The sequence below is a fragment of the Somniosus microcephalus genome, unplaced genomic scaffold (genome assembly GCF_052327205.1).
Source record: "Somniosus microcephalus isolate GS21.2 unplaced genomic scaffold, FLI_Smic_1.0 unresolved_chr3, whole genome shotgun sequence".
Taxonomy (NCBI): Eukaryota; Metazoa; Chordata; class Chondrichthyes; order Squaliformes; family Somniosidae; genus Somniosus; species Somniosus microcephalus.
Window position 1 is genome coordinate 41,002,020 of NW_028225181.1, and position 13,095 is coordinate 41,015,114.

Genomic DNA, 13,095 nt, shown 5'->3' on the forward strand with positions numbered 1-13,095 from the left:
ATATCAGAGTGTTACAGCGAAGGCTGAGATCTACAAATGATATTTCCGGGTGTGTAGGTATATCAGAGCGTTGCATTGAGAGGTTTGGTGTATATCAGATTGTTACATGTAGTGGGGTTTTGTATAACAGAGTGTTATAGTGAAGAGTATGTTGAATAGCATTGTGTTACATTTTGGGCATATCAGATTGTTACAGTGCGGGGTGCGGGGTATAACAGAATGCGAAACTGAGTGGTATTGTGTAAATCAGAGTGTTACAGTGAGGTGTGTGGGGCATATCCAAATGTTACAGTGTAGAGTGCGATGTACATCAGAGTGTTACAGTGAGTGGTGTGGGGTAAATCAGAGTTTTATAGTGAGAGGGGTAGGATATATCTGAATGTTGCAGTGAGGGGTGTGATGAATATCAGAATGTTATATTGAGGAGTGAGGTGTCTATCAGACTTAGGAGTGATCGCTGTGGCATATGTAAGTGTGTTAGAGTGAGGGATGTGGGGTAAATCATTGTGTTACAGTGAGGGTGTAGCGTATATCAGAGTGTTACAGTGAGGGGTGTGCTGTATATCAAAGTGTTACATTGAGTGGTGTAATGTATATCAGAATGTTAGAGTGAGTGGTGTGGGGTGCATCAGATTGTTACATTGAGAGGTGTAGTGTATATCAGATTGTTACAGTGAGGGGTGTGGTGTATATCAGAGTGTTCCAGTGAGCGGTGTGGGGTAAATCAGAGTGTTACAGTGAGCGGTCGGGGGTGTATCAGAGTTTTACTGTGAGGCGTGTAGGGTAAATCAGAATGTTACATTGAGGGATGTGGTGTATATCAGAGTGTTATTTTGAGGGATGTTCGGTAAATCAATGTATTACAATGAGGGGTTTAGCGTATATCAAAATGTTACAGTGAGGGGTGTGTTGTATATCAGGGTGTTACTTTGAGTGGTGTAGTTTATATCAGAATGTTGCAGTGGTGTGGGGTGTATCAAAGTGTTACAGTGAGGGGTGTAGTGTATATCAGATTGTTAAAGTGAGGGGTGTGGTTTAATTCAGAGTGTTACAGTTTGGTGTTTGTGGTATTTCACAGTTGAAGTGTTGGGTGTGTAGTATATCAGAGATTTGCAGTGTGTTGTGTGGACTATACAAGAGTGCTTCTGGTGTGTGGTGTATATCGGAGTGTTACAGTGAGGGGTGCGGAGTATATCAGAGTGTTACAGTGAGGGCTGTGGTTAATATCAGAGTCTGACATTTTGGGGTGTGGCGTATAAGGCAGTGTTACATTGAGGCCTTTATCAGGGTGTTACAGTGAGGGGTGTGGGGTATATAAGTGTTTTACATTGAGGGGTGTATCAAGGTGTTACAGTGAGGTTTGTGGTCCATATCAGTGATTTACGTGGGTGAGGGTTATCTCAGGGCGTTGCACTGAGAGATTTGGTGTACATCAGAGTATTACATTTCGTGAGGTGTGGTATATCAGTGTTACAGTGAAGGGTATGGGGAATAGCAGTGTGTTACTGTTCGGGCATATCAGATTGTTACAGTGCGGGGTTTGGGGTATATCATAGTCTTTAAGTGAGTAGTGTTGGGTAAATCAGAGTGTTATAGTGCGGGGTGTGGTGATTATCAAAGTATTACAGTGAAGAGCGTGGGATATAACAGATTATTACAGTGGGGGTGTCGGGTATACCAGATCGTTACAGGGAGTAATATGTGGTATATAGGAGAGTTAAATGGGAGGTGTGGGTCACATCAGAGATTTACAGTGAGGCATGTAGGGTATATCAGTGTTAGAGTGATGGGTGTGGTGTATATAAGAGTGTTACAGTGCGGGATGTGGAGAATAGCAATGTGGTACATTGAGGGTTGTAGGCAGTATCAGATTGTGAGAGTGCGGAGCGTGGTGTATATCAGAGTGTTTTGTGTGTTTGGTGTATTTCACAGTGTTAAAGAGAGGGTTGGTGGGTATATCAGATTATTACAGTGAAGGGTGTTGGTGTAGTGTATGTACCTTTAAGGGGAGAACTACTTTTTACAGCTCCTGTATAATGTAGTACCGGCAGTGACCAAACCTGTATATAAACCCTGGGATCTGTACAGTTAGTTTTAGAGTAACACTCATTCAGTAAACACCTGTTCATTGTTCCCTGCAGTCTCTTGTCTAATTATTGAAGGACAACATCAAGATACATGGATCTAACATTGGCGACGAGAAGGTTCAAACCTACCTGCAACTCTGCATCACCTCCCAGGGATTCGCTCCTGGAGAACAGTGAAAGAAGAAGGCCGAGTCCAGAAGCACGGGCGTTGACCACGGGAAACCCCCCAGTCATCCAGCGGAGATTTGAGCATCGCAGGGGAGGCTGTCGAGAGCCGGGCTTGGTTCTCCAGTTACGGTGGTCCAGCGAAACGGGCTGGCAACAGGTACGGCACAGACCCTTCCCGGACAGCGGCAGCTAGAGCCAACCGACGGCACAGAAAAAGGCCGAGTAGCGTCGACGGGAGAAGAGAGAGGGTAAAACGTGCAGAGCGCAGCCGGTGTTCAGGACCGAGCGGCGTCAGCGGGGGAGAGAGACGAGAGAGAGCAGAGTGCAGCCGGTGTTCAAGGGCCGAGCAGCGTCAGCGGGGAAGAAAGGAAAGCGCGGGAGCCACCATTTTGCGCCAGTTTAACCACACCCAGGGATGCCAAAGAGTGGCAGTGCCACAGCGTTCGTCAATGAAGTCGAAGATTGGACAACACATGTCGAATGCATAGAAATGTACTGCTAGGCGAATGAAGTGCCAGATGACAGGAAAGCGCTGGTATTGTTGAATTCAATTGGTGCAAAAACATATGGCTTACTGCGAAACCTAGTAACCCCAGAGAAGCCAGTGGAAAAGGATTTTGAAAACATTGTGTCAAATCTACAGGACCACTTAAACCCCACACCGCTGCTGATAGCAGAAAGATTTAAGTTTCACAAAAGGAACCAGCAAAAAGATGAAAGTAACGCTGAGTTTTTAACGGAACTGCGCAAGCTATCGAATCACTGTCAGTTTGGAACGGGACCAGCAGATACTTTAAGGGACAAGTTTGTGTGTGGGCTTCAAAGCGAGGAACCCAGAAACGGCTTCTATCAGAAAAGGATCTTACGCTGGACAAGGCTTTCAGCATGGGAGTATCACATGAAGCAGCAGCACGGGGCACAGCAGAGATACAACGGAGACCGCAAGAATATGGCACAAATGAAATGTCATACGGAACAGTGAAGTGCTTTCACTGCGGCAGAACATCACACGACCATAAGGATTGCTGGTTCAAGGACAAAGTGTGCAGACATTGTGGGAAATTAGGACACATACCAAGAGTCTGCAGGTCGGGAAAGAAAACCAGCAGCAAGAAATCTCCACAGGAGAAGTACAAGAAGGTACATAAGGTGACGAAGAGTAGTTCAGACGAACAAAAAAGTGATACAGACTCCGGAAGCAAGGAGCTGGGTTGTCTGAAACTGTATAATGTGATCAAAACAGAGGATCACCAAACTATCTGTGTCACGCTCAAGATAGCCGGAGTCCAAGTGAAAATGGAATTGACACAGGATCAGCCCTAACAGTCATAAACCGAAGGGACTACAAGCGGCTATTCTCATATATACCCTTGAGAGATACAGAGATTGTCTTGAAGACGTACACGGGGCAAAAAGTCTACCCCAAAGGAAAAATAAGGGTGAACGTTATATATAACGGCAAGGAAACACCAAAAATGGACCTATATGTATGGCCAGATGGAGGACCACCACAACTAGGACGTGAATGGATCCAAGAGATACAGCTAGATTGGCATTTTATACAAGCACTGACTGTAGATGCCAAAAAGGATGATGACATGACACCTGGACGACTGTAAAAATGCTAACTGACGCACAAGAAGTGTTCCAGGAGGGACTCGGAACACTAAAAGGCATAACAGCGATGATCAAAATAGAGGAAAATGCAAGCCCAAAGTTTCTTAAGGCCAGCCGTCGAAGCAGAGCTGGAAGGTTTGGAACGTTCAGGAGTACTGTCCAAAGTGGAATGGAGCAAGTGGGCTACACCCATCGTTCCTGTAATGAAGAGGTCGTTGAGTAATATGCCTGGGGAACCAAAGAAGGGTCGCATCTGTGGAAACTTTAAGGTGACAGTGAACCCAGTCCTTCACACGGTACAATATCCGCTTCCACAGATTGAAGATATTACCGCCTCGCTATCTGGAGGGAAACACTTCACTAAGATTGATCTGGCCCAGGCGAACCTGCAAATGGAGGTAGAAGAAGCCTCGAAACAGTACCTCACGATAAACACTCATAAAGGTCTCTACCAATACAACCGGCTGGTGTTCAGGGTAGCATCAGCTCCGGCTATTCGGCAAAGGTCAATGGATCAAGTATTGCAAGGGATTCCAGGGACCCAGTGTTATTTGGACAACATCCTGGTCACGGGCGAAAATGACAGAGATCACCACGCAGGTGCTCACTAGATTGAAGGAATATGTGCTCCGAGCTAATCGCCACAAATGCGAGTTTTTCCAGAAGCAGATCTCGTATTGTGGCCACATTATTGATGAAGAGGGGTTACATAAGTCCCCTGAAAAGATTGTGGCCGTAGTCAAGGCTCCAGCACTGGAAACTGTGTCACAACTGAGGTCGTTCCTCGGGCTGGTGAACTACTACGATAATACTATCACATTTGCAGTAAGTGTTGGCTGCTCGAGGAATTCCGGCTCCGTGTTGAAGAGCTGGAGCTTCAAACACTGAGACACATCAGGGAGGGGAAGAGTTACCTGGACTCTGTGTATCAGGAGGTAGTCACACCAATTAGATTAATTAATTCAGATGTAGTCCGTGGCCAGGGTCAGGATGGTGTGACTAGAAGTGAGGCAGGTACGGGGATCCAGGAGGTAGTGTTGGAGGAGACGCAGCCCTTGCTCTTGTCCAACAGGTTTGAGGCTCTTACTCCCTGTGAGGATGGGAACAGGGACTGCAGGGAGGATGAGCAACCTGGCCACAGCACCGTGGAGCGGGGGGCCATTCAAGTGGGGGGAGTTAAAGGAAATGTTGTAGTGGTAGAGGATAGTATCGTTAGGGGGATAGCTAGATTTCTTTGCAGCCGAGAGCGAGAGTCCCGAAGGCTGTGTTGTCTGCCTGGTGCCAGGGTTAAAGACATCTCCTCTGGGCTAGAGAGAAACCTGGAGTGGGAGGGGGAGGATCCAGTTGTCGTGGTCCATGCTGGTACCAACGACATAGATAGGACAAGGAAGGAGGTTCTGCTGAGGGAGTATGAGCAGCTAGGGGCTAAATTAAAAAGCAGAACCACAAGTGTAATAATCTCTGGATTACGACCTGAGCTACGTGCAAATTTGGCTAGGGTAAATAAAATTAGAGAGTTAAATGCGTAGCTCTAAGACTGGTGTGGGAGAAATGTGTTTTTTTCTTCCTGGGACACTGACATCAGTACTGGGACAGGAGAGAGCTGTTCCATTGGGACGGACTTCACTTGGCCAGTACTGGGACTAGAATCCTGGCGAATCGAATAACTAGGGCTGTAGAGAGGGCTTTAAACTAATTAGTGGGGGGGAGGTTTTATGAGAGCGAAAAATAAAAATGACAGCGGAGAAGGCAATAGAGCAAGGTATCAGTGGGGGAATTAAAAACCAGAGCGTGTCAGGAAGGGACAGAATGTATAATGATAAAGGTAAAGGGGTAAAAGCAGGAATAAATTGTCAGAAAACATATTTGAAAGTTCTTTATCTGAATGCACGCAGCATTCGTAACAAAATTGACGAGTTGACGGTGCAAATAACTACACATGGGTATGATCTGGTGGCCATTACGGAAACATGGCTGCAAGATAATCATGACTGGGAACATACATACAAGGGTATTTCACAATTAGGAAGGACAGACAGGAAGGAAAGGGAGGTGGGGTTGCTATGTTAATCAAGGATGGAATCACTGCAATAGTCAGAAATGATATTGGGTCAAAGGATCAGGATAGTGAAACAGTTTGGGTGGAGGTAAGGAATAATAAGAGGAAAAAGTCACTAGTGGGCGTAGTCTATAGGCCTCCTAACAGTTGCAACTCTGTTGGTCGGAGTATAAATCAGGAAATAGTTGGGGCTTGTAATAAGGGAACAGCTATAATCATGGGGGATTTTAACTTTCATGTTGACTGGAATAACCAAATTGGGCATAGCAGCATTGAGGAAGAGTTCATAGAGTGTATTAGGAACGGGTTCCTTGAGCAGTATGTAACTGAACCAAACAGGGGGCAGGTAATCTTAGATCTTGTCCTGTGTAATGAGACAGGATTAATACAAAATGTCCTAGTAAAGGATCCCCTTGGACTGAGTGAACATAATATGGTTGAATTCCAAATTCAGTTTGAGGGTGAGAGAGTTGGAACTCAAACCAGCGTGCTAAGCTTAAATAAAGGAGACTATGAAGGTATGAGAGTAGAATTGACTAAAGTGGACTGGGAAAACAGATTAAAGTGTAAGACGGTACAAGAGCAGTGGTCTACATTCAAGGAGACATTTCACATCTTTCAAGATAAATATGTTCCACTGAGGAAAAAGGGGAGTAAAGAAAAAGACAGCCATCCGTGGCTTAGTAAAGTAATAAAGGATAGTATCCGACTGAAAACAAGGGCATATAAAGTAGCCAAATCTGGTGGGAGGATAGAAGATTGGGAAGCATTTAAAAGCCAGCAAATAATAATTAAAAGATTAATTAAGAAAGGGAAGATAGATTATGAAAGTAAACTAGCAAAAAATATAAAAACAGATAGCAAGAGTTTCTACAGCTATATAAAAAGAAAAAGGGTGGCTAAAGTGAACATTGGTCCCTTAGAGGATGGGACCGGGGAACTAGTGGTGATGGCAAAGAAACATGGAGATGGCAAAGACACTAAACAAATATTTTGTATCAGTCTTTACAGTAGAGGACACTAAAAATATCCCAACACTGGACAAACAGGGGGCAATGGGGGGCAGGAGCTAAACACGATTAAAATCACTAAGGAGATGGTACTCAGTAAAATAATGGGACTTAAGGCGGATAAATCCCTCGGACCTGATGGCCTACATCCTAGGGTCTTGAGAGAAGTGGCGGTAGGGATTGTGGATGCATTGGTGATCATTTTCCAGAACTACCTGGACTCAGGAAAGGTCCCGGCAGATTGGAAAACTGCTAATGTAACACCCTTATTTAAGAAGGGAAGTAGACAAAAAGCTGGAAACTATAGACCAGTTAGCCTAACATCTGTGGTTGGCAAAATGTTGGAGTCCATTGTTATGGAAACAGTAACTGAGCATTTCGATAAACATATATTTAATAGGACAGAGTCAGCATGGTTTTACGAAGGGGAAGTCATGTTTGACAAATTTGCTCGAATTCTTTGAGGATGTAACATACAGGGTGGATAAAGGGGAACCAGTGGATGTGGTGTATTTGGACTTCCAAAAGGCATTTGACAAGGTTCCACTCAAAAAATTACTGATCAAGATAAAAATCACGAGATTGGGGATATTATACTGGCATGGGTGGAAGATTGGCTATCTAATAGAAAACCACGAGTTGGGATAAATGGTTCATTCTCGGGCTGGCAATCAGTAACTAGTGGTGTTCCGCAGGGGTCAGTGCTGGGACCCCAACTCTTTACAATCTATATTAACGATTTGGAGGAAGGGACCGAGTGCAACATATTCAAGTTTGCCGATGATACAAAGATGGGAGGGAAAGCAGTGAGTGAGGAGGAGATAAAAAACCTGCAAAAGGACATAGACAGGCTAAATGAGTGGGCAGAGATTTGGCAGATGCAATATAATGTTGGAAAGTGTGAGGTTATGCACTTTGGCAGAAAAAATCAAAGAGCAAGTTATTATCTAAATGGAGAGAAACTGCAAAGTGCTACAGTACAAAGGGATCTGGGGGTCCTGGTGCATGAAACACAAAAAGTTAGTATGCAGGTGCAGCAGGTGATCAGGAAGGCCAATGGAATCTTGGCTTTATTGCAAGGGGGATGGAGTATAAAAACAGGGAAGTCTTGCTGCAGTTATACAGGGTATTGGTGATGCCACACCTGGAATACTGCGTGCAGTTTTGGTTTCCATATTTAAGAAAAGATATACTTGCTCTTGAGGCGGTTCAGAGAAGGTTCACTCGGTTGATTCTGGAGATGAGGGGGTTGACGTATGAGGAAAGGTTGAGTAGGTTGGGACTCTACTCATTGGAGTTCAAAAGAATGAGAGGCGATCTTATCGAAACATATAAGATTGTGAGGGGGCTTGATTGGGTGGATGCGGTGAGGATGTTTCCACTGATGGGTGAGACTAGAACTAGGGGGCATAATCTTAGAATAAGGGGCTGCCTGTTCAAAACTGAGATGAGGAGAAACTTCTTCACTCAGAGGGTAGTAAATCTATGGAATTTGCTACCTCAGAGAGCTGTGGAAGCTGCGACATTAAATAAATTTATAACGGAGATAGATATTTTCCTAGCAGATAAGGGAATTAGGGGTTACGGGGAGAGGGCACGGAAGTGGACGTGAGTCTAGAATCAGATCAGCCATGATCCTATTGAATGGCGGAGCAGGCCCGAGGGGCCGTATAGCCTATTTGTGCTCCTATTTCTTATGTTCTTATGATCTTATAAGTTCTTGCCGAATTTGTCTACAGTCCTACACCCACTGAACACCCTACTGCCAACGGGGGTACCATGGAAGTGGAGTGACGAATGCAAACAAGCTTTCCAGAAGAGCAAAGCATTGATCACATCAAAAGAGGTGTTGGCTCATTTCAACCCAGCACTACCAATTCGGTTGGCGTGTGATGCATCACCCTATGGCATTGGAGCGGTGCTGCCAGACAAATCCCCGGATGGCTCGGAGAGGCCTGTAGCCTTGGCATCTCGGTCACTAACCTCAGCCGAGCGTAACTTCGCCCAGATTGACAGGGAGGCCCTCAGCCTAGTGTGGGGAATGGAAAAGTTCAATCACTTTCTGCACGGGCAGAAGTTCACCTTGCTGATTGACCACCAACCACTTGTCTCCATCTTTAATCCAAAGAAGGGCGTTCCGGTGATGACTGCACAATGGCTACAAAGATGGTCCCTTTTTCTAGGGGCGAACCAATATGAAATCGAGTATAATGCACGAAACAGCATGGAAATGCTGATGGGCTATGACGCCTGCCACTGCCTACTGCGGAGGAAGCACCAGCAGTGGACCCTGTCGAAATATTTTATTCGACTATAATTGAACGCTTGCCAGTAACTAACGCTGATATAGAGAAGGAGACCCCAAATGACGCGACACTGTCTCGGGTATATGACTTGACAGTGAAGGGATGGCCAACACATGGCGACTCACTGTTGCCAGCATTTTCATCCAGTAGAGAACAGCTGTCAGTATGCCAGGGGACCTTGATGTGTGGATACCGAGTGGTAATTCCACCGAAGTTAAGGGAGAGAGTGCTCAATGAGCTTCCTGAAGGCCATCTGGGAGGGGTGAAAATGAAAAGCCTTGCTAGGGCTTATGTGTGGTGGCCGGGGATCGATCAGCAAATCGAGGACCTGAAAAAGAGCTGCTCAGGATGCCAGAAGGTCCAAAATGCACCACCACATGCCCCTCTACACCCATGGGAGTGGCCCTCATCTCCATGGCAACGGGTGCATATTGATTTTGCTGGTCCATTCATGGACTCAATGTTTTTAATAGCCGTGGATGCGCACTCGAAAAGGCCTGAGGTGATCAAAATGTCCTCCACTACCACGGAGGAAACTATTGCAGTCCTACGGACCATAATTGCCAGGAACAGCTTTCCAGAGCAGATTTGCTCTGATAACGGACCACAGTTTGTGTCCGAAGAGTTTCGAAGATTTATGAAAAGGAATGGGGTAAGGCATTACACTTCCGCTCCGTATCATCCAGCCACAAATGGATTGGCTGAGAGGTTCGTACAAACCTTTAGAAAAGCAGTAAGGGCCATGTGCGATGACGACATTCCACTGCAGCATAAGGTGGACAATTTCCTGTTAGCCTACAGAAATGCGACACATGCAGTCACCAACCAGACCCCGGCGTTGATGTTCTTTAACCGAAGGTTGAGATCTCATCTGGATTTGCTCAGTCCAAATGTACGAAGAGATGTTGAGAATAAGCAATTCCAGCTCATCAATGAGAAGCCGACAAGGAGCTTCAATTTAGGGCAACCAGTCTTGGCCCGCGACTGCCGAACAGAGAAATGGCAACCAGGAACGATCTGCACATGGCAGGGTCCATTAATGTACACAGTGGATGTTGGGGAGAGCATTGTGAGATGCCATGTTGAACAGATCCTAGAGTCACAGGAATGAGTCAACCCCATGTCTCGCGTACCTGGTGATGAACCCGACATACAGGTAGCATCTACCCCAGAAACAGAACCAACCGACGACAGGGGGCCAGAATCGCCTCCGCACCAAGAGCAAGACACTCTGGAAAGGCGCTATCCAGAAAGGATAAGGATGCCTGCCCAAAGACTGAATTTATAAATATACTATTTTCAGTTAATGTTGCATGTTAAAAGTGTTAATTGTAATTAGTTGATATTTAATTGTTAAATGAATGTTATGGTACTGTTAATCTAAAAGGGGAGGAATTGTAGTGTATGTACCTTTAAGGGGAGTCTACTTTTTACAGCTCCTGTATACTGTAGTACCGGCAGTGACCACACCTGTATATAAACCCTGAGTAGGGATCTGTACAATTAGTTTTAGAGTAACCCTCATTCAGTAAACACCTGTTGATTGTTCCCTGCAGTCTCTTGGCTAATTATTGAAGGGCAACATCAGGATACACGGATCTAACAGTTGGGAATATCAGAGTGTTGCAGTGAGGTGGATGGGATATATCAGAGAATGTTACAGTGAGTTTTGTGGTGTACATCAGAGGTTTACAGTGAGGCGTGTAGAGTATATCAGTGTTAGAATTATTAGTGTGGTGTATATAAGAGTGTTACAGTGCAGGATGAGGTGTAATGCCTAGAGTTACAATATGGGATGTGGGCTATAGCATAGTGTTACAGTGAAGGTGTGGATTATACCAGAGTGTTTCAGCGAGTGGTGTGAATTATATCATAGTGTGTTACAGTGTGGGATATATAAGAGTGTTACATTGTGGTTGTATCAGTGTGTCACAGTGAGTGGGGTGGGTTATATCAGAGTGTTACAGTGTGGCGTGTGGCATATATAAAGTGTTACATTGAGGCGTGTATCAGGGTGTTGCAGTGAAGGTAGTGGGGTATATCAGAGAGTAACATTTTGGGGTGTGAATTATATCAGAGTGCGTCACAACGCTGGAGGTGGATTATATCAGTGTGTCACATTGATTGATGTGGGGTATATACGATTGTAACAGTGAGTGGTGTGGGGTAGCTCAGAGTGTTACTGTTTGTGGTTTGCGATATATAAGAGTGTTACATTGTGGGGTGTATCAGTGAGCTACAGTGAGGGGTGTGGGGTATAGGAGTGTGTTAATTTGTGGGGTGTGAAGTATATCAGAATATGTTACAGTGAGGGGGCCGGAGTATATAAGATTGGCACGAGTTTTATCAGTATTATCGTGAGAGTTATGTGGTATATCAGAGTGTTAGATCGAGGGATGTGGCGTATATCAGAGTATTACATCAATGTTTGAATTCCATATCAGAGTTTTACAGGGGTGCGGGGTATATCACTGGGTTGCACTGAAATTTGGGATATATTTAGTTGGGTGTGGTATATCTGTGTGTTTAATTGAAAAGTGTGGGGAATAGCAGTGTGTTAGATTGAGGGTTTGGGGCATATCAGATTGTTACAGTGAGGGGTGTGGTGTATATCAGAGTGTTACAGTCAGTGGTGTGGGGTACGTCAGAGTATTACAGTGAGGGTTTTAAAGTATATAAGAGTATTACATGGATAGGTGCATCAGTGTGTAACAGTGAGTGCTGGGGTGTATATCAGTGTGTTTCAGTGAGTATTGTGGTGTATATCAGAGTGTTACCGTGAGTGGCGTTGTTTATCTCAGTGTGTTATAGTGACGGGTGTATCCAGGTGTTCCAATTAAGGGAGCGGCATGTATCGGAGTGTTACAGTGAGGTTTGTGGTCTATATCAGAGGTTTACGGGGATGTTTGGTATATGAGGGCATTGCACTGAGAGGTTTGAGGTATATCAGACTTTTACAATGAAGAGTGTGGGGAATAGCAGTGCGTTACATTTAGGGGTGTAGGGTAAAGCAGGTTGTTATATTGCGGGGTGTGCAGTATATCAGAGTGTTACAGTGAGGGGTATAGAGTATATCAAAGTGTTACAGTGAAGAGTTTGTGGTTGTTCAGATTGTTAAAGTGATAATATAGTGTTATAGTGAGGGATGTGGTGTATAACCGAGTGTTAATTTGAGGAGTTTGTGGTATATCAGAGCGTTATAGTGATGAGTGTGGGGTATAGCAGACAGTAACAGCGAGGTTTGTGGTCTATATCAGAGTTTTACGGGGGTGTGCGTTATATCAGGGCATTGCACTGAAAGAGTTGATGTATATCAGAGTGTTACATTTAGTGGGGTGTGGGATAACAGAGTGTTACAGTGAAGAGTATGGGGAAGGTTGCAGCGTGTTTTACAATGTTACCGTGAGGGCGTGGTGTATATCAGCGTGTTCGTGGGTGTGTTGTGTAACAGAGTGTTAAAGTGAGGCGTGTGGAGTATATCAGATTATTACAGTGAAGGCTGTTGGGTATATCAGAGTGTTACAGTGAGTTGCGTGGAATATATGAGACTGTTACAGTGAGGGGTGTGGGGGTATCAGACTCTTACAGTGAAGGGTGTGGGGTATATAAGAGTATTATAGTTAGGTTAGTGTGGCGATATCAGAGCGTTACAATGAGGCATCTTGAGTATATCAGTGTGTTTCATTATGGGGTGTGTTGTATTTCAGAGTTTTACAGTGAGGAGTGTGGGGTATTTCAGGGTGTTACAGTGTGGGGTGTTGAGAATTTCACACTGTGTTACAGCTTGTGGTGTGGCATATAACAGTGTGTTACATTAAGGGGTTTGGTGTACATCAGAGTTTTTCAGT